At 31.8% G+C, this 26327-nt stretch overlaps 1 long non-coding RNA gene across 1 annotated transcript; it reads right to left on the reverse strand.

Annotated features, from left to right (window-relative positions):
- Positions 1 to 628: 628 nt before the first annotated feature.
- LOC143074614 (uncharacterized) lies at positions 629 to 14876 on the reverse strand. The gene is made up of 3 exons (XR_012977968.1): positions 14696 to 14876; positions 6091 to 6365; positions 629 to 846 (listed from the first exon to the last, which is right to left on the reverse strand). It is a non-coding gene; the product is annotated as an uncharacterized LOC143074614 (long non-coding RNA).
- Between the last annotated feature and the right edge of the window lie 11451 nt (positions 14877 to 26327).

Consider the following 26327-nt stretch of genomic DNA (forward strand, 5'->3'; position numbering starts at 1 on the left):
TTCATTTTTTTGGACCAAGGACCTCAAATCAAAAGATTCTAGGTCTCTATCACTTATGGTTTACAAGATAGAAATGAATATCACTTTTAAAAGGGAAAATAACTTTCATATGGAGTGTTCATATTGCTTCGGTCAAAATAGGACAAATCATGCGAAGAATATAACGAGCAATTTTATAAAATAAATTTGTCGTAATCTTTTACGGTTGCAAAGGAGTAGTGAACACAAGGAAAACAGTGTTTGGGGAAATAACTCCTACAAAGAAAATTATTCGGTTACGCAGGGTAAATTTCAAAAGCGCATACACTGTTCAATATCATATACCAAATATCTAAGCGACATATTGCGAAACAAATATTTATCGCAAGAACAAAATTAGGCGGAAGAACAACAAAAAATCGGAAGAAAAGTGGAAAGACCTTATGAACAATTGCATGACAGTGTTAATTTGAAACGAATACTTTGTCCAATTTGTGGTTGGAATTGTTTTAACGGTGTGGCTAATAATTTCAAAACAATAGTTGAAGATCTTTTTAACTTATGGACTAAGAGAAGATAGATAAAAAATGTAAATGTTACTATGAATTTTCATAATAATAAGAATATTTCTTAAATTTTCAATTATAACCTGGCAAATATCGGTCCACATCTCTTGAAATTCTATGTTAGATAATGTCGCATTATCGCAGTGTGCCACCAAATTTCTATAATGCTTCATCCTGGACAAATCAGCTCCGACGCTCATGTCTGATGGCAATGGGAGTAGATCTCCAATGGGAATATCAGCTAGGTTTCGCATAAGACAGATCATTAAGGTTAGGTCAAAACTATTCGAAGAAGCTTCACCTGAAATTATTCCAGTTTGCAAATAATTTTGAAAGTAATTAGAACTAAACCGTCTGGCCCAAACAAGTGTAACAGATGCTTTTGCTACATAATTTGATGACAATTTGATGATGAGCTCCTATAATTCGTTAAGGTTAACAATTACGCTTTGTTGTAATGTTATTGAATATGTTTTGTCGAAGTTTCGTCTTAATAGTTTGATACATAAACTACCAAACTATTGGTATTAAGTTATAGTCCTACATGTTGTCGATATTTAAATTTGGCATTGTAGAAGTTCATGCTTTTATCAAGCTGTATACGAGTACGAATACGAAATCCAAAAAATGAGTTTATTTACATTGAAAATAATTGAAAAAATAACTCTATTCAAGATGATGTTTAAAAATGAATAAATGAATAGAATAATGACCCTTTATAATACATAAACCATAAACTATATCACTAGCACATGTCACTGGAATGCACATTATTTTCTTTTGATGTACTGTTATATCACTGTCCCATGTTAGGGGAGGGTTGGGATTCCACTAACATGTTTAACATCGCCGCCACATTCTGTATGTATTTGCCTGTCCCAAGTCAAGAGCCTGTAATTCAATAATTGTCGTTTGTTTATGTTTTACATATTTGTTTTTCGTTCATTTTTGTACATAAATTAGGCGTATTTTTTCTCGTTTGAATTGTTTTACATTGTCATGGCTGATTATGCAGTATTGGCTTTAATCATTGTTAAAGGCCGTACTTTGACCTATAGTTTTGTGTCATTTGGTTTTCTTGTGGAGATTTGTCTCATTGGCAATCATACCACGTCTTTTTTTGTTGACATAAGTAAAAATTAAATAATAAGTACTCAGTAACTCCAAAATACTTTGCATGTACTGTAAGACCGGTACATAAATTTTCGTGTATTATGTAACTAGTATGTTTGACCACAAAGGTAAAAAGTATAAATACTGAGGAAAATTCAGAAAGAAAAGTCCCTTATCAAATGGAAAAAGCATAAGCTCAAACATATCAAACGAATGAATAACAACTGTCATATTCCTGAATTGATACACGCATTTTCTTATGTAGAAAATGGTGGATTAAACCTGGTTTTGTAGCTATCTAAACCTCTTACTTGTATGACAGTCTGAAGTAAAAAGGTCATCTTGAATATTAGTTGTAACCCATTAATGCTTTTATAAGTCTAATTTCAAGGTCTCTACGACATATGTTTTTTTTAATTCTGAGGTTTCAGATTTTGTGACATTATCTAAAGTTACGATCCGTCAAATTGATTGCGTAAAAAAGAAATGGAGTAACAACCACCCTTCGAGTTTTCAGCAGAGAAAATAGAAGTGTTTTTTTCGTTATATTTGGTTACCCTTTTGCGTTCTATAATTTGGAATGTGCTGTTTCTGGAAATATTAATATACTGTATATTCTAATTTGTATAACATTATGTTATCATCTAAATCACTATGAAAACAAACAAATGTGTAACAAAGAAGCACAGAATGGCATTTAGACCAAGCGTATTGGCAATAATTAGAGACAAAAATACACAAATTTACCATAGTACAATAAAACAATAACACAATGACGGGATGTATAAGTACAGAGCCACGATATATATGTATCAAATAAACATAAATAAAGGGCCAACAAGTGAAACTGCGAGCTACTGCTCACTGATGATACCCCCGCCGCAAGTGGATAATTTTAATAGTGTAAAAATATGCAAGTGTTCGGTAAACAGGAAGTTGTCGAGTGATGAATCTGAAAACGCATCACACAGTATTGCAGACTTATATAAACCCTGAAACCAAATTTCAGAAATCCTTGTATTGTAGTTCCTGAGAAAAATGTGACAAAAATTTTCAACTTGGTTATCATGTGTAAAATAATACAAGTGTTCGGTAAACAGGAAGTTGTCGAGTGATGAATCTGAAAACGCATCACACGGTATAGCTGACTTATATCAAGTCTGAAACCAAATATCAGAAATCCTGGTAGTGCAGTTCCTGAGAAAAATGTGACGAAAAATTTTCAACTTGGCTATCAGGTGTAAAAATGATACAAGTGTTCGGTAAACAGGAAGTTGTCGAGTGATGAATCTGAAAACGCATCACACAGTATAGCTGACTTATATCAAGCCTGAAACCAAATTTCAGAAATCCTGGTAGTGTAGTTCCTGAGAAAAATGTGACGAAAAATATTCATGGGACGGACGGACTGACATAAACAGTAAAAGTAATATATATAAATACAAATAAATGAACGCTATAACACGTCATTAAGATAATTAACAATGTCAGTACACAGAGTCTATACTTCAAGACCTTCGGGTATCATATGTGAAGATGATACGGAATATTTATCAACAGGGACTTTGTACCTTTCGATGAACATTTGTAGAAAAATGAGGAGACGTTCTTTGGCATAACACTGGTTCATCAACTTTCTGCCCAGCCACTGTGACGTTTTACAAGCTCTTACATACAGAATAAGATTTCATTATAGTGTAATCAAGATATTTAGAACAAAAAAAAGCCACTAGTTATTTTGGAATACATTGAATATCCTAAACTAAAAAACAATGTATTGTTTTTATAAATCCTGTTTGAAAATCCTTGGTTTTAAGTCTCAGTATACATACCTACATCAGCTCCTTATAATGTTTTTTATTCGGGAGTAAGAACTGTCACAATTTGATCAATTATGACAACTATGATTGTGTACGTTTATTTGCTTTATACTAACATATTACAAATGATCTTGGTGATTGATTATCTATACTTTTACATATGTACAGAAAATAACAAAACAGAATTAAAACTACAAACGATAAGACATTAAACAATATCAGATCAAATTACAAATTAAACATCATAACCAAATACATGAATGTTGGATAACAAATGGATAAAACATTTGAGCAAATTGGTTATGTGTAAAAGAACACACCTTTCGGATATGCACAGTAACTTTTTTGTCATTTTTCGTACTTTCCAGATATCGATGATATCATTAACAATCCGAGCTTTTCTGATTGTGTTCCATTGATATATCCCCAAAAACTAGAAATTTAAGAAACAGCAGACACGGTTTCCTTTGCCCCGTTTTTAAACTTATACCTCGAATTTGTAGCAGAATCTATGACAAACGAGACGATTTTTATTTTGAAACCATCAGTTTCCCCCACCTTATAATAATATACCAACTTTACCTGCATATGAGATATACATTTCCCAACTTATTTGGTATTCAAGAGCTGGCAGCTCCTACTTAAGACTTTGTAAAACGTGTCTGAGTAGAAAGTTGATGAACCAGGGGAATGTTAAAGAACGTCTCGTCCATTTTCTAAAAACGTTCATCTGAAGGTACCAAAACCTTGTTGATAAATATTCCGTATCAACTTCACAAATAATACATGAAGGTCGTGGAGTATAGATTTTCCGACCTGACGTTGTTTATCAACTTCACGAAGTGTTATAGTTTTCTTTTATTAGTCTTTATTTATATTACTTTTAATATTTGGTCTGTTTTTGGTGATATCCATTTGACGATGCTCGGTACTTGTGCATCCCGTCATTGTGTTGTTTGTTTTATCTTTCATTTTTGTTTGTGTGCTTTGTTCGTGTGACTTTTTGTGTTTCTTGATACATACGGTCCGAGACCACAATTGTCGTCCCTTGATTTTCGTTGTTCACGAATATAGTCCCTAGTGTTGACAGTGGGTTACTTGCCATTAATTTTTATACCCCTTCCAAATTTATTTCTCCATGTTTAATGCCTCAAATTGCAAGAAGGGGGATGAATTTACACTGTAAAAAAATTTGGGTCCAGAATTTTAAAGGAAAGTAGTGATTTGGTCCAGCTGAAAAAGGTTGAAAATTAGCACTTCGGAAGCTGTCAAATGATTTAAAGACGCCCTTAACATAAAATTGTCCATATTTTGAGTTAGAGCCGATGAAGTTTTCTATCATTTTGATATAATTTGTCCCAAAAGTAGTACAACACACTGTAAAAGTTTCTTTGAGAAAGCGCAGGTGGGATTTTTTTAATTTTCATTTATGTTCTAAAAGAAATGCACTATGAAATAATTGTGTTCTCGGACCATACGATGCGGCTCTGTGCTTTAAACATCCAGCCATTGTGGTATTTTTCTATTATAATTTTTACATGCTTTGGACGATAGTGTTGGTTTATATTTCTGGATGTGTGACGTTTACATTCTGACGTTATAAGTGCGATTCTACGACAGAGTTAATGTTAATTTAAGCATTCGGTCACAGTACTTTAAATCCTTTATGTGTTGATTTAACATACATGAATAAAATACATACATAAGTAAGCAATGAATGTGGTTGTTAAATTTGAATATGTTTTTTTGTTCTTCTTTGTTAAAAATTTGTTTGTTTTTGTTCTGATTAAGATTGTGACACGGTGATGACTGATCCCTATTTTGATTTTTTAAAACTATTATGATTGCTTTGTTCACGACAATATAATGGAATTTAATGCGACTGTCAAACAAGTGAGAGGTTTAGCGCTATAAAACCTGGTTCAATCTATCCTTTTTGACATAAGAAAATGTCTGTACCAAGTCAGGAATATGACAGTTGTTGTCCATTCATTTAATGTATTTTAGCTTTTAATTTTGCCATTTGATTATAAGGACTTTCCGTTTTGAATTTTCCTCGGAGTTTAGTATTTTTGTGATTTTACTTTTTACAACATTTTCACATCGCCTTAGTTTTAGTTAATGGTATAGAGGTTTGAATGGTTTCATATGTAGTATACACTTTCTACAAAAAGAAGACAATTCAGTGAATCATAAATACAAATGTAAACAAAATTGAAAAAACCCCGCTGCATACACTCTAAATTATCTGGTGTTTGAATCTCACCTCATAAGCCACCTTCCTCAGGAATGCCCAAATTAAAAAAAAATCAATGACGAGATGCATCAAAATCGAGTCAAGTCAAATTTCGAGTTCGAAATAGATCTGTAGGAACAAACAAAGGTTCACAAAACCTATCATAAAACGATCATAGTTTAGAGGCAACAAATATGCCCTTAGTCAAAAATGATTTCATAATGTTACTTATATTTGCCTAGAATGATGTAAAGAAATCTATAAACAGCATGTATTGAAAATGTGTGTCTCAGCAATTTAAGAAAACTGATTTTTGTATGTTAATTTTAGATATTTGCCTACCTTATTTACGAATCTATGTCAATCTAACATTTACCTGTTCTGGGAAATAATAAATCCCACTGTTTCTGGTTAATTACTCGTTTTCTCTTCAACGGATCAAGAACTTTAAATTTATTCTGATTTAGCTCCTTTTGTAATCCTCCAGGGGAAAACTCATGGTCAAAGTTCACTCTTACTGCTTGTGGTGCTACCCTTAGTATTAGATTGATTATCCGCAAGTAGTTTGCCTCTTCCTCAGTAATGGCCTTCTGTGTTTCCTTTATACTGTAATACGATGTCGCTGAACATTCAGTGACTGCCATATTGATACTAGAAATAAAAGTTACAATAACGGCTTCAAACTTTAAAACTCTAAAACGACGTAAATGAGGCGGGACATATTTTAAACTTGTATTCCATAGATATAAAAAAAGAGATTAGGTATGATTGTCATTGAAACAATTCTCCGCACGAGACCAACTGACAAAGGTTCACCGTTCGGTCTTCAACTACGAGAAAAGCCCACACCGCATAGTCAGCTTTAAAAAGCCCCGAAATGACAATTGTAAAACAATTCAAAGGAGAGAACACTAACAGCCTGATTTATTAACAAAATGCAACTACTACCACGGAATTGTAGGCTCTTGATAAGCATATACAGAACATGGCGGGGTTAAACTTGTTTGTTGGCGGCCTAACTCAGGACAGTGCTGAAACGACACAGAAAAAGAAAAACTTTGCAAAACAAAAAACGAAAAACAAATATGAAAAAACAGCAAAACAAAAAAACAACATCAAATACAGTACAAATACAGGTGCGTGTTCAATCAGCCTTATATGACAGTAAATCATAATTTTGACGAAAGCAAGGAAATCACTCACACATGTTGCAAATACTATTATTCAGCATTAAATAAAGGCAACAATAGTATGCCGCTGTTTAAAATTCATAAATCAATTGAGAAAAAAAAATCCAGGTTACAAACTAAAACTGAGGGAAACACATCAAATATAAGAGGATGACTACGATAAACAGAAAAATAACAATAAAAGTAACACACACATAAACGAACTATAATATAACAATGGCCATTTTCCTGACTTAGTACAGGACATTTAAAAAAAATGGTGGGTTTTGTGGCTAGCCAAACATCGCACTTTAATAGCAATATTAAACATAACACTGAAATGACATCCTTACATGACAGGAATAAAGTAAAAATAAATGCAAGAACATTAAGATCAGCGAAATACACAAATAAACAATACAATATACTGCATTACGGCAACAAAACAACAGAAACACCGATTAAGTGAACAAAAACAAACAACAAACATTATTTTTTCCCAAATAAACACATGTTGATAATGGAAAACTATTTTATTACCAACGAAATATTCGCACAGAGTAAACAAAGTTATATTTTGTTGAGGCACCCACAGGAACCTTCCGATTTTGCTGCCATCCAACACAAGAAAAGAAATAAATAATTAAAAAGCAATTGTTCAGAGAACAATTGAAGGTCTTTCCACCAAAAACAATGCATTTTAATATGAAAGTTGTAAAATTAAGTTTAAAATGTCATTTCAATCGTCAAATGATAGCTTATTGTACGCTGATTCTAAAAATATATGGTTTCTATACAAATTTTTTAAATAAGGGAGATAATTGGTTACTTCCGGTTTAAAAAATGTTACTTCCGATAATATTTGAATATTTACTTGACACTGATTCCAAAAATATCTGGTTCTATATACTTTTATATTAATAAAGTACGAAAAATAGCTACTTCCGGTTTACACAGGGTTACTTCCGGTTGTCATATGGAGCGTTCATATTGCTTCGGTCGAAAAAGGACAAATCATGCGAAGGATATAACTAGCAATTTTATAAAATAAATTTGTCGTTATTCTTTTACGGTTGCGAAGGAGTAGTGGACACAAGGAAAACAGTGTTTGGGGAAATAACTCCTACAAAGAAAAGTATTCGGTTACTCAGGGTAAAATTTAAAAGCGCATAAACTCTTCGATATTATATACCAAAAACCTAAGCGACATATTGCGTAGCAAATATTTATTGCAAGAACAAAATTAGGTGGAAGAAAAAAAAAATCAGAAGAAAAACAATAGGTCTTTCCACAGAAAAGTGGAAAGACCTAATAATGGACCATCTTAACCAAAAAACGAGTCATAAGGAGGAAAAGAACAGTGATAGGAAATTATTTCTCTTTTACTATGTTTACAGAATTCATTTGAAATTAAATGCACCAGATTTCGTATTCTTCAAATTCCATCTGATGCTCTAGAAAATACGTACCACTTTTACAGATTACTGGCCATTCCCGATAGTTTGATGAACGAACACATAGTTAAAATTCAGCATAGACTAGTGATATTTATACTTTGTCCTTTACTGTCGGCGACCAAAACATTTAACAGCATTACTGACGCGATTGGAAGCAGTGCCTCAATGGAAGTCAGTCGAAATGGTACGGAATTGCTGGTAAAATGTCTATTTTGGGGAAGAAAGTTAAATGAACAAGTCATGCATTCAGACCACACAACTGTACTGTCTATACACAGCCTGACATATATATAGTTATTATAGTTTACTTACATACTTACACATGTTACAATGAACTTCCACTTTCACTTTCAGTTGCTATTAATAACGTTACTTACCATTGTAACATTGTGACGTTTAATTTTTACAACCCGATTTTGTTCTTCAGCATGATTTTATCTATTGTTTTTATCCTGATGACGGTGCCCATGGCACCGAAACATGTCGATCAATAACTTTCTACAGCAGTCCCTAAATTGTTGTTGTTATAAGACTCTCTACTATTTTATTATGATTATGTCAAACATGTTGGGAATAACATTTCATAATTACTGTATCAAAATATTTACATCAATATGTAATGTTTGCTGACTCCATAAATTTTATTGGTATGGGTTTTGATTATTTTTGAAGGTTGTTTTCATTTATGTGTTAACTTATATGTTTATATATCTATTGAAAAATTATCCTATTGGCAATCATAACCCATCTTCTTATCTTTACTGTTGTTATAGTTTAATCGATGACCTGAGCTGTATTGGTAAAAAATCCTCAATGATCTTTAACCTCGTACTTTATTTAATATTTTAACTATTAATTTCGAGCTTCACTGTTTAGTCACATCTGCGCGTCTGGAGTAAGCAGTTTTAATACTGGTATCTATGACGATTTTGGTATAAAGTATAATATATATTAAATTGCTGTTTGCATGGATGAAATATACATACCTGTAGAACTAAACTAAAATGCGTTTTGATACAGGTACAAAGGCTTGATCTGATGATTTTGATGAAACGTGTTTTTAATACATAACATTGTCAACGAGGAGTATTTACAATTTATACTTTAGTCGTTTCGTTTAAAGACCTTTAAAATACCTGTTGTTAGAATGAAATACAAGTCATATGATATCATTTTCAATTTAGTTATATCATCATTGTTCTTTGAGGACAATCTCAATCTTCTAAAATAAGAATAATAGGAACTTCTGAAATAATTCAAAAGTAAAGGCCGTGATTAAGTTTGCCCATGTAATACTATACATGGTGGGCAAAAAACTCGGGTTTTGTGAGTATTTCACAGCCCAATGGGAAATACTGGAAAAACCCGGGTTTTACCGGGTATTAGTGGGTAATACTGGGCAATACTGGGTAATATAAAATACTGGTCTAAATTTTATAGGGGAGCAAACACAAGTGTAACACATTTAAGATATTTATAACTTGTTTTATTTGTCTAGAACTGTAAATATAAAGCAAAAATATCTTTTTTTTACCAATAAGTATAACTCCTATTATGAATTAACAATTACATGTAAGAAAAATTACATTTAGATAATGTATATGTACTGTCACTAATTTATAAGTAATTATTCAGATTAGAACGCAGATTTGTTTATGTAACCATAATAGGTGTCATCCTGGTTTGCCCACTTTTAATTACATGTATATGTAAACATAGAGGGAATTGTTGTTTTAACATTTTATAGTTTATTTCTGAATTATAGTCATATTTTTTACCTTTTATTTTACCTGTAAATTTTTATATGAATATTATATTCTGCTATTAAATCAAGGAAAATGTGCAAAGCTTTTCTATATTTTATATTTCTTTGGCGGAAAATGTATTTGCATTTATAAAAGAAAAGGGAAAAATGTGCACTTAAAATGAATTATTATTCCAATTTATCAACAAATAGTTTTAATTATTGGTATATTCTGAAATAAAAGTAAAAGAATGAAACTAAAGATTTATTAGAACAAATCTCATTAGAATATCTGACTTTATTCAATTTTTTTTTTAATTTTAATAAAATACACAGTTCTAATAATTAAATATAAAAAATATCCAATCAATTCTAACAACTAGAATATAAATTAATAGACAACATTCGTTCGGAAGATCTTCACATAGACGATTTAGATAACGAATTTACTGAATCTGAAATTGAATCTGCTATTAAAAAACTAAAGCGTGGTAAAAGTACAGGAACAGATGAAATCAGTGGAGAAATGTTTTTATCAGATTCTCAACTTTTTTCAACATTTTTAACAGTTTTGTTTAATAAACTTTTTGAATTTAGTATATACCCCGATAATTGGATAGAAGGAATTGCTATACCTGTACCAAAGAAAGGGGATCTTACAAACCCTAATAACTATAGGCCAATTATATTGATTAGTGTATTTTCAAAGATCTTTACTTCAATTTTGAATAATCGTTTACTTTGTTGGGCCGAAGATAATGAGATTCTTTTAGCAAACCAATTTGGATTTCGTCGCCAAAAATCAACTGTCGACGCTGTTTTTATTCTTCATGGAATAATATCAACAACCTTGTCGCAAAAGGAAAAACTGTATTCAGCATTCGTGGACTTTTGTAAAGCTTTTGACAATGTCGACCGTCGCATACTTTGGTATAAGCTTTTCAATAGTGGAATTAGTAGCAAGTTTGTTTCCATGGTGCAGTCAGTATATGCAACTGTGAACATTCGCGTTAAATGCGATGGATTACTTTCAGATGTTTTTTGTAATAATATTGGTGTAAAACAAGGCGAACCCTTGTCTCCTCTACTTTTCATATTTTTTATAAATGACATTGCTGATGATCTACGTATGAATGATAATAGAACTAGTGATTACATAAGCCTTAATGGATATTTGATATATTTGTTGTTATTCGCTGATGACACTATGCTATTTGGAAAAACACCGGAAGCTCTACAGTTTCTTTTAGATAAATTATTCGTCTACTGTACAAAATGGAAAATTGGGGTTAATAAGGATAAAACAGAAGTTGTAGTTTTTCGTAAAGGATGGCAAAGAGTAAACCATTCGTGGCATTATGACAATACGGAACTAAAAGTAGTCGATCACTATGTATACCTTGGAGTTCTTCTACATTACAACGGTAAATTTCAACAAACTCAAAAACGCCTAGCGGGACAGGGAAGTAGAGCGCTTGCAGCATTGTTAAACTCATTAAGATCTACTTATATTTCACCAGAACAGCAATGTGCTATGTTTGACAGTCTAGTTATGTCTATTTTAAACTACGCCTCTGAAGTATGGGGTTTTCATCATGCAAAAGAAATCGAAACTGTACATAATAAATTTTGTAGATTTGTTTTAAAAGTACCCAAAAACACGCCTGTCTGTTGTATTATTGGCGATCTTGGTCATTTACCTATGTATGTTACTAGGAAACAAAAGTTGTTGAAATACTGGGTTAATATTATAAACAAGAAACCAGATATTGTATATGAAATATATCAAGTTCTAGTTGCTGACTGTAATAGTGGTAAAGAAAATTGGGCCACAAATGTTCGTAATTTACTTTTTCAACTTGGATTTAATTATTTATGGTATGCACAAGAGAATGTTAATGTAAACTTTGATATTTTGAATGAACGTCTGTTAGATCAATTTTATCAGAGCTGGCGTGAGTCTGTAGAGAGCTCTGAAAAACTAATATTGTACAAAATGATAAAAACAGGTTTTAAGATGGAACAATATATATTGAAAAATATCAATGTTAAAATGTTGTCTTTATTAAGATTTGGTGTATTAAAACTAAATATGGAAACTGGTCGTTACATAAAACAACGAAGGGAGGATAGAATTTGTAAATGTTGTACTATGCAATGTATAGAGAACGAATATCATTTTATTATGGTTTGTCCAGCATATAGACAGTATAGACTTAAATACTTCTCAAAACATTATCATACATGGCCAAATATCAACAAACTGTATTCACTACTACAAGTTCAAACAAAAACTGTTATTTACAATTTGATGTGTTTTTTGCGTGAAAGTTGGAAACTCAGAACTTTCATATTAACTTAGTTATATATATGAATCTAATTGTCTTTTTCATTAACAAAATGTTCATATTGTTAATTATGTTCTCTGCAGTTTAGTATACCTATGTATTAATATAAATTTCATGTTGCTTACACATGATAATGTTGTAATTTAAATGTGCTATAGCATAATTGTGCTTATTGCAATAAACGTATTTATCTTTAAATGGAACTGTTCAGTAGCCAAGCTATGAATATGACACAATTTGAACAGTAAACTGCAACCAAGCTAGCATTTTCTTAAAAAATAAAGTATCTTTCAATTAATTTATAATAATCATGATTGCTAACAACACCAGTTGGAACTTCAACTAGAAAGACTATTTATTGACTATGAGACAGCAACCAACAATGCAGCACGAACATTGTGGCCAGGGGTAAATGAGAAAGGCTGCATGCTTCTTCCATTTCACCCCGTGTATTTGGCGATAGGCACACAAATATGGTCTACAGTCCTATTATTAAGAAAATGAAGACATTACTAAACTGATACGACAAGCTGCAGTACTACCTCTTGTTCCGCCCACCTTGTTGAGGATGTTTGGCTAAACACTTTAGAAGACATTGGAGAAGCTGAAAACAAACCCGCTACAACTTCATTTACAGAATACATGACAGAGTTCTGGGTTGAAAGCTACCGCTTTCTAAGGAATCACTATTACACAGAAGGACCCCGCACCACAAATCACCTGGAAGGATGGCACAACAAAAGACTCAAACATGCCCACCCAAACATCTACCAGATCATTGAGTTACTGAAGGAAGAGATTTCTCTGACACAGCATCACATCTTCTATCTTCTCCATTTGAACTGAACAATGAAGTGAAATATTACTGGTAATAAAAAAAAACAAACAAAAAAAAATTGTAAATTGCGACTTTGTAAATATAATGTTTTGTGACTTTTGATGTATATATAAAAAATTGTATTTCTCCTCATTTTACATATTTCCTTATGCAATGCATTTATTGAATTATTTTTGAAATAAAAGAGATCTTGTATTGATGTATTTATATCATGAAAATCATTCAGAAACTAATAAACTATAAAGACACTTTTGTAACTGAATATCATTTTTTTTTGTTATTTGTTGTGTACATGTATGTATGTTGAATGAATTTATATTAAATAATTGAGAACAAATATTTGATTTTTTTTTTAATAATTTTTCTATACAAAAAAAAACCAACCTGAATATATAGAAAAAACACTTACAAACTATATACCTAAGTTGGAACAGACTATACAATTGTATGCTCATTAAACCTTTTGTCTTTTTTGTTTTCTTTACTAATAGATAATTGGTAGAATTAAAAGTGGGCAAACCAGGAGTAAACCCCATAATAAGCCCTTTCAATTCTATAAATGTTAATGGCATGACCCCTTAGGGCGTTTATTCAGCAATATGAATGTATAACAATCAAAATAACAATTCACTTAAAAAAATGAATTTTTATCAAAGTTCTGATAATTGAAACAAATGAATGCTTGGTAATTAACAAGGTATCTTGAAATATGCAAATCGTGTATTCTGCTTATATATATAGAATTACCGAAGAACAGAATGAAATTGATTTTTTCATTCTACTAGAAATGACTCAATGGTTGTCTGTATAAAAAGAATATATTTAGCTGTGATACTGTAAAATTACACCAAATCTTAACTATTTTGTGTTAAAATAAGCTTAAAAAATCAGTAATGCCCAGTATTACCCATTTCTGGGAGTATTGCCAACTCCGGGAAAACCCGGGTTTCCCCACACGGGAATACTTTGACAACCCTGATACTATAAGCAGTTAGATTCAAGTCCTTTGTGATAGTTTAAAATATCATATTCAACGAAAATGTTTTCATTTCAAAGCTATATCATAACCTTGTTTCTCGTAAGAATCGGGTAACAGGATTAAAAAAATCATACATATCAAACGTAAGAAATTAAAGATTAAAGTAGGCTCAAGATTGTTTGTGTTCGCCTAAAAGATGAGTTTAATCAACAAATGACAAGCTGGGATTGAAAAACCAATGCGGTGTGAACTTAGAGCAAGACTCAGTTATATCCAAGGTTACTACTTTGTCAGCAAGGACCGAACCAGCAATGCCTAGTGTATGAAGATGTCTATAGGAACATTAGACAACACAACTTCCACAAAAAAATCCGCAATTAATAAAAATGCATAAAAAACATAATATTTTGTATATGATAATTGTATAAGTTACATTTTACACCTACCTTTTATGAGTAAAATTTTTTTCAAACGAAATCCCAATGGAGATATAAAGTATCTTCTATAGCAAACAGCACTATACTATAAAACTACGACAGACAAACAAACAAACTTTGATTGATAGGTATACTCCAAGTTCAAGATGCAATTCTATGTTCTGATCATATTCAGTGAAATTTACATCATACAACCACACCCTTTACAAAAGTAGTTCGACAACCTTCTATTAATGTCAACCAATCGTTAGTATTTAAAAAAGTAGTAGTAATTTGAGGTTTTTCAACATTTAATTTATAATCACGATCATATCAAGTACACGTTATTTGAACACTGATGATATGTTACACACCAGTGCTATTGCTATACGTCATAGTTTCTATATCTGAAGTGTAAATTGAATAGCCTATTGTTACGAATAACAATAGATTTTGACCACAGAGTGTGACGAGTGGGGATTTTGAAAACACCTGCTTCTTCATCCAAAAGCACAGTTCATTGTTATTCATAAAAGTACAAATTGTTTTAATAGCATTGACAAAAGAGATTAATAAGAGATTACTTATACTGTTTACTACAAATTGATTCAAAACATGTTAAAAGATAAATTTACCAGGAAATTCTAATAGTGAAAAAAATATTTTGCTTTAAAAAAATCTTTAAATTACTCATTTGCTCGAAACTAGAAATTTAATCATATGTGCCAATGTCTTTAAGAACAAACACATTAAAAAAACTCTTATTTGAATTATACTAAAACAAAATATATAGTATCATAAATATATAAAGTTTGATACCGAGGACAAAGTTTGCGGTAATTGTTGTGGCTGGCCCCACAAAAGGGGATTTCTATATATTGTTGTTTGTGAAACGTGTTCAATCGTCATTTTTCTAATCCAGACATACTTTTCCCTCGTCCGATATTACTCTGACGTCCGTGGGACAGCCCCAGCTTGTCTGGCAAAACAGCCGTTGGACGTCAGAGTAAACTCGAGCTAACTTTTCACACAGTATGTTTAGAATATGAAAGTTTGCGAAGTGATGTAAAGAGGGAGCTTTTTTGATAAAACCGTATATTGTAAAATACATTTATGATTTACTTTATTAGATTGATATTAGGTAGTACTCTGGGTTATACATATAACGTTATTTTCATTCCTCTCTGCCAACGGCGCCCAACGCCTGACTCAAAATGCCGTCCGTCTCATACCCGTCCATATTGCATACAAGGAGCATTATATCTATAATACTAAACTAACGAGGTCCAATTTGTCAGCCGTGATGGGGTAAAAACGACAAATGAAAGAATTCAACTTTATATTTAGCTAATATAGGACAATGGTGTTGATTAAAAATTACATCACTTCAGACCCTTTTGTTTTCCACATAATTAATTTTGCCAATTATTAACAAGATCTGGGTCGAATCCGATACCGGAACCAATAGTATATTCAGTTGTTACCTATTACCTCATCTGTACGTTTCGCATCTGACAGGCGCACTATCAAATGGTATATTCAAGATTTTGCTATATACACGGGTAATCATCACAGGGTTTGACACCGCTAAATTTAATCATTATCACATTGTTTCCGATGTAGTATTTTAATCAGTATGGCATTCTAAGATAACAATACGAATACTAAAAATCTGGACTTATGATACGATAAGGCGTATAGGTACAGTTTTCAATTTGTTAGCCGGAATGACGTAAAACAGGGAATCGAATAATTCAACTTTATTTATAACTCATATACTCCATTCCAGGCATTTTGTTCCAGGTCGACGGGTTCAAACAGAAATATTTTGAAAGCAGGGAAAACTGTGTATCTTATAATCGGCATGACTTTACCGATCTTTATCAATCGAGATCAATCTATCAATTGACAATACCAATACTAAAATAAGGCTCACGCATAGTTAATTGTGTGAAATATTGCACCAAATCATGCAGGATTGATGATTGTATCAGTTTTTAAAGTGTACCAAAAATATGGTGGGCTAAAAAGGATAGGATCCTTCCATATGAGCCCCACAACGATCTTACATGTCCCTTACAGGTATAGTAATAATTTTCAATTCAGTCACAGACTCGCGATATCACGGGTGTGTTCTAGTATTTTATAATATAAGAATGCACGGCACGACCAACCTTGTTTGGCCTACTAACAAGCTACGGTGTATAACCTTTGCTAAGAAATCAATTTAGAAGATCGATTTTATCAAAAAATAATTTCTATGTATGTTACATTGGTTTTTTTTTGTGCACTTCAGTGTGTAGACTGCTTCGTTGTTTTCCTCTAAAAAAATAAGTGTTTCCTTCGGTTTTGGTTTGTATACCACATTTGTTTTCTCTCAATCGATATATTACTTTTGAACAGCGGTATACTTTTGACAGCAGATCAAAAAAGCTAATCTGAAGTTTATTGCTAGATAAAAGGCAATAAATTAAATCTAAACGTTAATCTAAAAGTCTAGTTAACATTGCAGTAATCTCAAACAGGCAGTCATTATGAACATTTAGAATATTGTAATTTAAACGACACTCGTTATCATTAGCTTAACGATACCTGTCAATCACATTACATTTACATGGATCGATACCTCTGCGTGTGGACTGTATCACCAGCAAAGTAGACAGAAGTTCGATGCTTGCGTGAAAACACGGTTATAGTGTAAATAAATTGATAAAACCTGCTGGTAATAAATTTTGAAAATTTCTTAAAATTTAGGAATATATCTCCTTCGTGCAGCGGTCTTATTTATTGACCGGCTTTGACTATACTTTTGTCATTTTTATGTTATCAGCTTTTCATTTCTAAAGGTATTGACTTTCGAATGTTTTGTCAAGTGTTTTGTATTTTTGGTGTTTTCGACGTTTATCGATTTTTGATGTCGTTGTGAGTTTCTCTTCTACTTGTGAGGTTTGAATGATCCAGTGGTATCTTCTGCCTCTTTTGTACATTCTCCTGTCCCTTTTTTGGACAGGGAGGTTTCAAAATACGAAGTGTTCGTAAGAGTAAAGTATGTCAAGTATTGAAAGAATAGTTTCGAAGCATACATAATTTGTTTTTTTAAGGAAGTGTTCCAAGGAGTTTTTACTGTCAGCATGGCATAAACTAATATCAACAAAAAGACATTAAAGAATGACATAGTTTAATATTGTAATTTTTAATGATGATTCCAAATTAATCAAATATCTTTATTTCATTTTTTCACCTTTCAAATTATTAGTTATGTATTCTGATTCTCTTTCAGTATTTACTAAGACCATTTTTATGAATAACCTGATATAAATCAAGACAACAGTAGTATAACAATGCTTAAACACATAAATCGATTTTGACAAAAGACAAACCTGGTAAAACAGACCACTGAACTAGTATATATATATTAGTTTAGGGGCCAGCTAAAGGCCGCCTCCGGTTGCGGGAGTTTCTCGCTGCATTGAAGACCTATTGGTGACCTTCTGATGTTGTCTGTGCTATGGTCGGGTTGTTGTCTCTTTGACACATTCCCTATTTCCATTGTTGCATAGACTTCAAAAAAAGTGAGACCGGATGGATTGAAAGGGTAATAGTCTCGTGCCTTGCATGCATGAACTGTCATGTCAATTCAAACTCAGTAAAAGAGTGGCGAAAAATACTAGAGGGACATTCAAACTCATATGTCGAAAATGAGCAGACAACGCCTTGCATTGGTTAAAACCAAATTGACAAATGGACAAACAATAGTACAGAAAACACGACATCAAAGAGTCATAATCGGGAAAAGGACACAATAGGTAATTAAGGTACAGAGAAGACAACTATTTTGAGATACAAGACTGCGAGAATGTCGCTATATTGAGATAAGACACTTACACTACGTGATGGTGTCCGTTAAACTATATTTTGTGTCAATTTTAGTCGTTCTTCCTCAAAGCTATGTTTAAACACTTTGTTCATAAGGGACACAGTCTGCCAATGAAATTCGTTTAGTGTAAATATGAACGAGCGTAACTTTGGAGTGGTTCATCTATGTCTGTATCTAGGAAATGATACTACACAGACATTCTAGATTAAGTAGTATCTCAATGTCGAGTTTACTAAGATATATTAAATGCAAGCAACACTGCAAAAATGGTTATTGAGTGACAGTTCATTCTCAATATAAATGAAAAATGAACGACTTTTGCAAGATGTTTTTTTCTTCTTTGTCTATGTAAAAATTGTGTATAAACGCTGCTTCATATTAGAACACATACAGGTTAGTCAGTTTGGGAATGCACAATCACTCCTCACATAGTCTTCGAATCGTTTCACTCTTACTGGCATTTTCCAGATCTTGTATGGGGATCAATTTTGATGTAACAGTTTCTACCTAAGTGTTGTTGAAATTGATTCAATTGTTTCCGAGGAGAGTAACTTTGAAAAAGTATACAACAGCGAACACTATGGCGCGGAATCAGGGTAAAAAATACTTATTTACGTATATACATTATTTGTATAACGTATATACATTATTCGAATTACGTATAGACAAAAATCGAATTACGTATATACATAAATATTTTTGTATACACAAAAATAATTACGTATATACGAAAATCGAATTCCGTATATACATAACGCAATCATAGGTTTGAACGTAGTTTTCAATTTAGACTTGTTCATAATTATTTCTGTATATACATAAATATTTCCGAATATACCTAATTATTTCTGGATATACAGAATTGAATTAACGTTTATACATAAATCGAATTCCGTATATACGTAAGTATTTCTGCATATACAGAATTATATTTACGTATAAACGGAATTTGAGTTACGTATATACATAAATTGAATTCCGTACATACATAAATATTTATATTTATACGTAAATAAGATTCCGCGCCATAGAACACGAAAATTAATAAATCTTCTTTCAAGGCTATATGTTTATGAACAGTCATCAGAATTGTATCGGTCATATGGGCATTTTTGTAGATCTTGTCTGCTGATAATTTTTACCCTTTTCTTCTACATATTTAATATGATTTTTAAGATAATAGTAAAATCCATGAAAATTAGCAAACAAATGTAATTTAAAGGCAGTTAGTCCTTAAAGACCACTCTGATACTATGGGGGAAATAGGGTGTATGTAGATATTGACATTTTGAGAAATTTGGTCCATGTAAGAATTTTTTATTTTTTTATCTATTAAGGTTTTCAGGATACAGGATAATTATAACAACCTCAATATTTTATATTTATTCCATGACGCTTGACTGATCCGGAGAAAAAAATGCAAACTTTAAACAAAGACCATGCGGATCATTAACTTCAAGTAGGGTTGAAATTGGCACATAGACGATCTTAGAAAAAGTTAACGACGCGAATAAAAAGTAGTCAAACATTGTTGTTTAACGGCTATGGTAATTTTCGTAGATCTTGCATTTTATTTCTGTACAGGTTCTTCCAATCTAATATAGTTTTTGAGATGATATGCAAAAACATGAAAATAAGCGCAAAACTTGTCATTTAAGAGCATTAACTAATTAAGTGGAGCATGCTCTGCTTACCTCCCATAAGCACCTTAGACCGACCCCGGTTATGGTTGAGTTTGTGATACCCAAAGTTTAGTTTGCTTTAGTTGTGTTTTATATAATTTTGTTTGTTTTTTGTTTTTTTCCTTTGAAAATCAGAAAGAGAACATCTGAGAAGCTAAAGATACCAAAGGGACATTTAGACCCATACGTCGAATATAAACTGACACGCCATGTCAAAAAATAAAAAGACCAAAAGACAAACGTACACTAAACACAGCATAACAAACTAAAAGCTGAGCAACAGCAAGCCCGACAAAATGGTATGCCTCCAGAAATTGAAAAACTGAAGATCAAATAAGGACAGATATTTTTATTCCATCGATCAACAATATCATCACATAAAATCTGAATTATAACACTAAAATTAAGTTAAAATGCATAAATTCCTTCTGTGATTTAAAGATTCAAATTAGTAACTATCTCTCATTTGGCCTATTTGAATATATATATGATATGCCATATATCACTTATTGCTGCTAACATATATGAATAGAATTTATACGTGAAAATAAAAGCATAAAAATGGTACCTTAATAGAATGTTAACTATTTGAATTTTTATGAAAGCTGAAAAATTGAATACAATTGTTTAAAGACTTTTGTATCTGTGTCGCACATAAAAAAAAAATATGACTTCAAATCTCTAGAAAATAAAGGAAAATATTGATCATATGCGTCATAAAATCATTTGAAATCCTTAATATAATCATCAAAACTCTTTCTGCATATCTCATGGCTACATCTTGATAAATATGCCTTTCATAAAATTGACATATTCTAAGATTCACAATTCAAAAGTAACTATTATAGCTGACTATGAGTATGATGTATGGGCTTTGCTCATTGCTGAAGGCGCTGTGACCTATAGTTGTTAATTTCAGTGACATTTAGTCTCTAGTGGAGAGTTGTCAAAAAGGCAATCATACCGCATCCTCTTTTTTTATATTAACTCCTTTTCTTAGAGTAGTCTTATAGATTCGTATCTTCAAATATGAAGATTTCTTTTATCTATTTAAACTATCAATGCTAGATAGCAATATTTTTTTCTATTTTTTAATGATAAATGTAGCTGATGCAACAGACAACACAGTGATGATGTGTTCATTAATAATGATTTGACTTTTTATAGCCCTATGAAGAAGTCAACAGATAAATATTGGCGGGGGATTTTGATTCCTGGAAAAGCTCTAATCAAACTAGAAAACCAATATGTATTGAAGAGGTTATATCTTGCCCTTTACGGAGAGATAAATTAGTAGTTCAAAAATTAATTAAGACCATTTTTTTCAACATTGAAATGGAATAGCACACTCTTTAAATAAAATTGAGAATTGAAATGGGTCAAAGAGACAACAACCCGACTATAGAACAGACAACAGCAGAAAGTCACCAACAGGTCTTCAATGCAGCGAGACATTCCCGCACCCGGAGGCGTCCTTCAGCTGGCCCCTAAACAAACATATATACTAGTTCAGTGATAATGAACGCCATACTAAACTCCAAATTGTATACAAGAATCTAAAATAAAAAATAATACAAGTCGCAGGATGCTTATCGATATTGATATATCGATGTGGTCGAGGATGCATATGGATCTACAGCAAAGCTACCGTCCAATAAAAGTATTTTCTTTTATTCAAAGAAAGGTTCAAGGGACAAGAATATATAAAAATTTGAAGAAATGTTACTTTTGTGCAAAGGAAAAAATGGGAAACCATCTAAATATTTCTGGTATTTATTGAGAAAAATAAACACTTCGTGTACAATATATACCAGAAATACTTATCGTTGCTGGTTTAAATAAAGAATTATCCAAATAATTTTGGAAATGAATACACTCCTTTAGGGTGCAGTCTTGTACCATTTTGATATTGCTTAGTTTCTTTTGTTAGCTTTTCTGACATTGAACTCGGACTTCTTTAAAACTGAGTTTTACCTTGTTTTCTATATTCTACATTGGCTGGAGGGTTGAGATCTCACAAAACATGTTTAACCCAGCCGCATTTTAGGAGCCTCTGGCCTTTGTTAGTCGTGAAGGTTTTTTAATTTTTGTTCCTCTATATGCTTAGTGTGATGCAATTTTCACTGAACTAGTAAACAAATTTATTTAGGAGCCAGATGAAGACCATGTCAGGATGCGGGATGTTCTCGCTGCGTTGAAGATACATAGGTTGCCTTCGGCTGTTGTCTGCTCTTTTGTCGGGTTGTTGTCTCTTTGACATAGTCCCCATTTTCATTTTCAATTTTTGTTGTAATTAAGTGCTCCATAAGCTTACATGCAAAACAGCCGATCTTCGAAATTAAAAAAAATTAAATGCTACTTAGAATTTTTGTTTCATGTGCATATAATGTATGTAGTAATGTGAAATTGTAATTTAATGGGGGGGGGGGGGGGAAGTGCTTCATGCCACGGAGAATAAAAATTTATCAAACCATGAAGTCAAATTTTTTTTCTAGTTTCTGTTTGCCGCAGCCTTTCAAGCAAACATACTATCCTTCCATTTTCCTAGTTTGATATCCCCAAAAAGATGCAACGTTTTATTTTAAATCTTAATATATTTTACATTTCAGCATTAAACTTTTAATCAAACGAAGTCCAGAAAAGAATCAGAAAAAATTAACTATTTTATTTTATCACATGTTTTTACATGCACAGAAAATAAAGTTGTAAAACAAGACTGGTATCTTTATAAGATGAAGATAACAATAGTAATACATGTGAATTCTCAAAAAAAAGAACAAAGAGACAAAATAAAATTTATTAGGCAGTCCTCATATGGTTTCTTGCCTCTGTCATGCACTGAACAATTGGATTTTTGAAATGGCAAACATAACCTTTTAATATAAAAAATATTCTAATTGGTAACTTTAAAAATATTTAATTGAATTTTGTAAAAAATGAGCTTATTTTGTCATCAATAGTTATCAAAGGTACCAGGATTATAATTTAATAGGCCAGACGCGCGTTTCGTTTACATAAGACTCATCAGTGACGATCAGATTAAAAAAGTTATAAAGCCAAACAAGTACAAAGTTGAAAAGCATTGAGCAAAATGTTGTGTCAAATATGGATAAGGTAATCTATTTCCTTAGTTTTTCGAAAAAAAATAAGTTTTGTGAACAGAAAATGTATTAAAATGACCATGTTATAGATATTCATGTCAACACCAAAGTACAAAATACTATATTTACCTAGCAAAAAAAAAATGCCAAATTTAAATGCTTTAAAATTAAATTTTTTTAAATCTGAATTTGGGAATGCATTTCATTTAAAAAAAAAACACCTCTGAAGATGAATATCACAACTACTGGAGTTCAAATGTTGCCAATTATAGACCAAATAATAAATGCTGATGTGCTTTATTTCTTTCTTCTCTTAATACAGTTTGATTTTGTACCATACATATATCAAAGACCGACCGAAAAAGATTCTCTCTGTGGTTATAAGATATCCATTTATGTTTTACCTAATTTTATACAATCATATATTCCATTGTTATTTGGATTAAAGATTTCCATGCTGGGAAGATGTCAGTCTGTTTACCTTTGCTCATACAATATGTGCCAGCATTTTTCTCTCCATAAAACAAATTTATCATTTCAAATTCAAATAAAAAAAATCACCCAAAAAGATAAGAAAAGAAAAAATATTGTAACTGTTCCTTTTCTAATATATCGTTCTATGAATGAAGGTGACTGGTCATATGTATAAGGATCGGCTTTAATACGGATCAAAAGTTTGGTTATATCTAAATTACGATTTTCCCTTGCCAAATCAAATGGTGACTCACCATAATTATTGTATAAGCGTGTATCACAACCATGTGCTATCAATAATGCAGCTATTTCTATTTTATTATATTGTACGGCTATGTGTAGAGGTGACTGGCCATTTTTATCTAAAACGTTTGGATCAGCGTTATTTTGTATCAGAAGTTTCACAATATCTAAGTTATCATACTGAATTGCCAAATGAAGAGGGGACTCGCATACTTCATTGTATAAGTTTATATCAAATCCGTATGCTAGCAATAATGTAGCTGATTTCATTTTATTAAATTGGACGGCTATGTGTAAAGGTGAATGTTTATAGTTATTTAATTTATTAGGATCAGCCTTATTATGTATCAAAAGTTTGACAATATCTACATCGTCAGATTTCGCAGCTATATGTAAAGGTGACTAGTTACATTTATCAGTTTTATTAGGATTTGCCTTATTATCTATCAACAGTTTGACAATATCTATATTATCATGTTCAATTGCCAAGTTCAGTGGCGACTCACCAATAGTATTACAAACATTGGGATTTACATTATATGGTAATAATAACTTGACAGTTTCAACATATCCGTGCCATGCTGCTTTACATAAAAGCTGTTTATGTGCTTTACAAGTATGAAGAAAATCGTTTTCCAATAGCATATTTAAAATATTTTCATATTCAAAACCCAGCATAAGAGGAGATTTTTTATCTTTGGAAAAAAATCCTCCATGAATTGAATCCTTCAAAAACAATGAAATGCATCTTCAGATCCACATGCTATGGAAATTAAAAAGGACAGCTTATATTCTCTTAATATATTATCACGGCAAACATCATAACACTTGTGCAACGATAATAATGTTAAAACATCTGCATAAATATAATCACTTTTAAAATACTGCACTAGGTCAACACTATTTTTCTCATTCAAAATATCAACAACAGATCTAAAAATCGCTGTATGAATTTTGTGCAAAACAATACTTAACTCTGACCTTCTATTATACTTATTACAGGTATCTAAACAACAAGTAGGTCTTAATATCTTTAGTGCCAATTGTCCCTTTCATGAATGTGACCTACCGAATTAGAATATTTACCGGATTTGTAATCCACATGTGGAGCAGGATCTGCTTACCCTTCCGGAGCACCTGAGATCACCCCTAGTGTTTGGTGGGGTTCGTGTTGTTTATTCTTTAGTTTTCTATGTTGTGTCATGTGTACTATTGTTTTTCTGTTTGTCTTTTTCATTTTTAGCCATGGCGTTGTCAGTTTGTTTTCGATTTATGAGTTTGACTGTCCCTTTGGTATCTTTCGTCCCTCTTTTGTAAATGTTTCTTCAAGATAGTAATGCAAAAAGGAGACTTATAGTCAAAAATACAAACATTGTGACAGCAGTTATGTTGAAACAACAATTCTACTATACTGGCGTATCCTAAATTTGAGGCAATATTTAATGGGTTCCATTTTTTATATTCAACAATATTCATGGTACAGTTACTTTCTAACAGCAGCTTAACAATCGGGCTAAATCCCATCCACGATGCAGCATACAGAGGAGACATGCCATACGTGCTACAAAGATTAGAGTTACATTTGTTCTTTAATAGCAAGTTAACTACGTCCACGTTTCCGTCCCAACATGCTATGGATAATGGTGTTCTTCGATATTTATCACATACGTCTATATTCAAATTCATATTTATTAGTAAACGGATCATATCGCCATATCCTTGTTTTGTCATAATCAGCAAGGGAGAAGATTTCTTGTTTGAATGCATTGACATTGGACCCGCTAGATCGGTTTTATTCTTTTCAAACCATGAAATAAGTTTAGTCTTAAATAACTTGTATTGTAGTTGGTGATTAAAAAATACATTTTCAACATTGCCTTTTTTCACATCTGTACACAAGCGTTCGAAATACTTTCCTTCCTTTTCATCAGATACGATAATCATATTTTCGCTTTCAGGCGCCGCCATAGATTCAAATTGGAAAAGTATTACATCTGAATGAGGATACTCAATAACAAGATCAAACTTATACTGCCCAAAAAAAGAAATCATCATATCGAAGATTTTATCATGAATGACTGTGTACTTATTTTCAGTTTCATTGACGTAAGACTGCATTAAAAACTCTAACTGTTGTTTCACTATCTTGATAGAAAAAAAGAGGGAATTTTGAACTCCTCTGACAAATCATGTAAAATAGATCTGATTTCAGAATTTCTACACAGAAGTCCTTTTGTTAAACAGTTGTTGTAAATAACAAATAGAAATAAGGTAGCTACAGTTGT

Source organism: Mytilus galloprovincialis, chromosome 5, assembly GCF_965363235.1.
Source record: "Mytilus galloprovincialis chromosome 5, xbMytGall1.hap1.1, whole genome shotgun sequence".
NCBI classification, from domain to species: domain Eukaryota; kingdom Metazoa; phylum Mollusca; class Bivalvia; order Mytilida; family Mytilidae; genus Mytilus; species Mytilus galloprovincialis.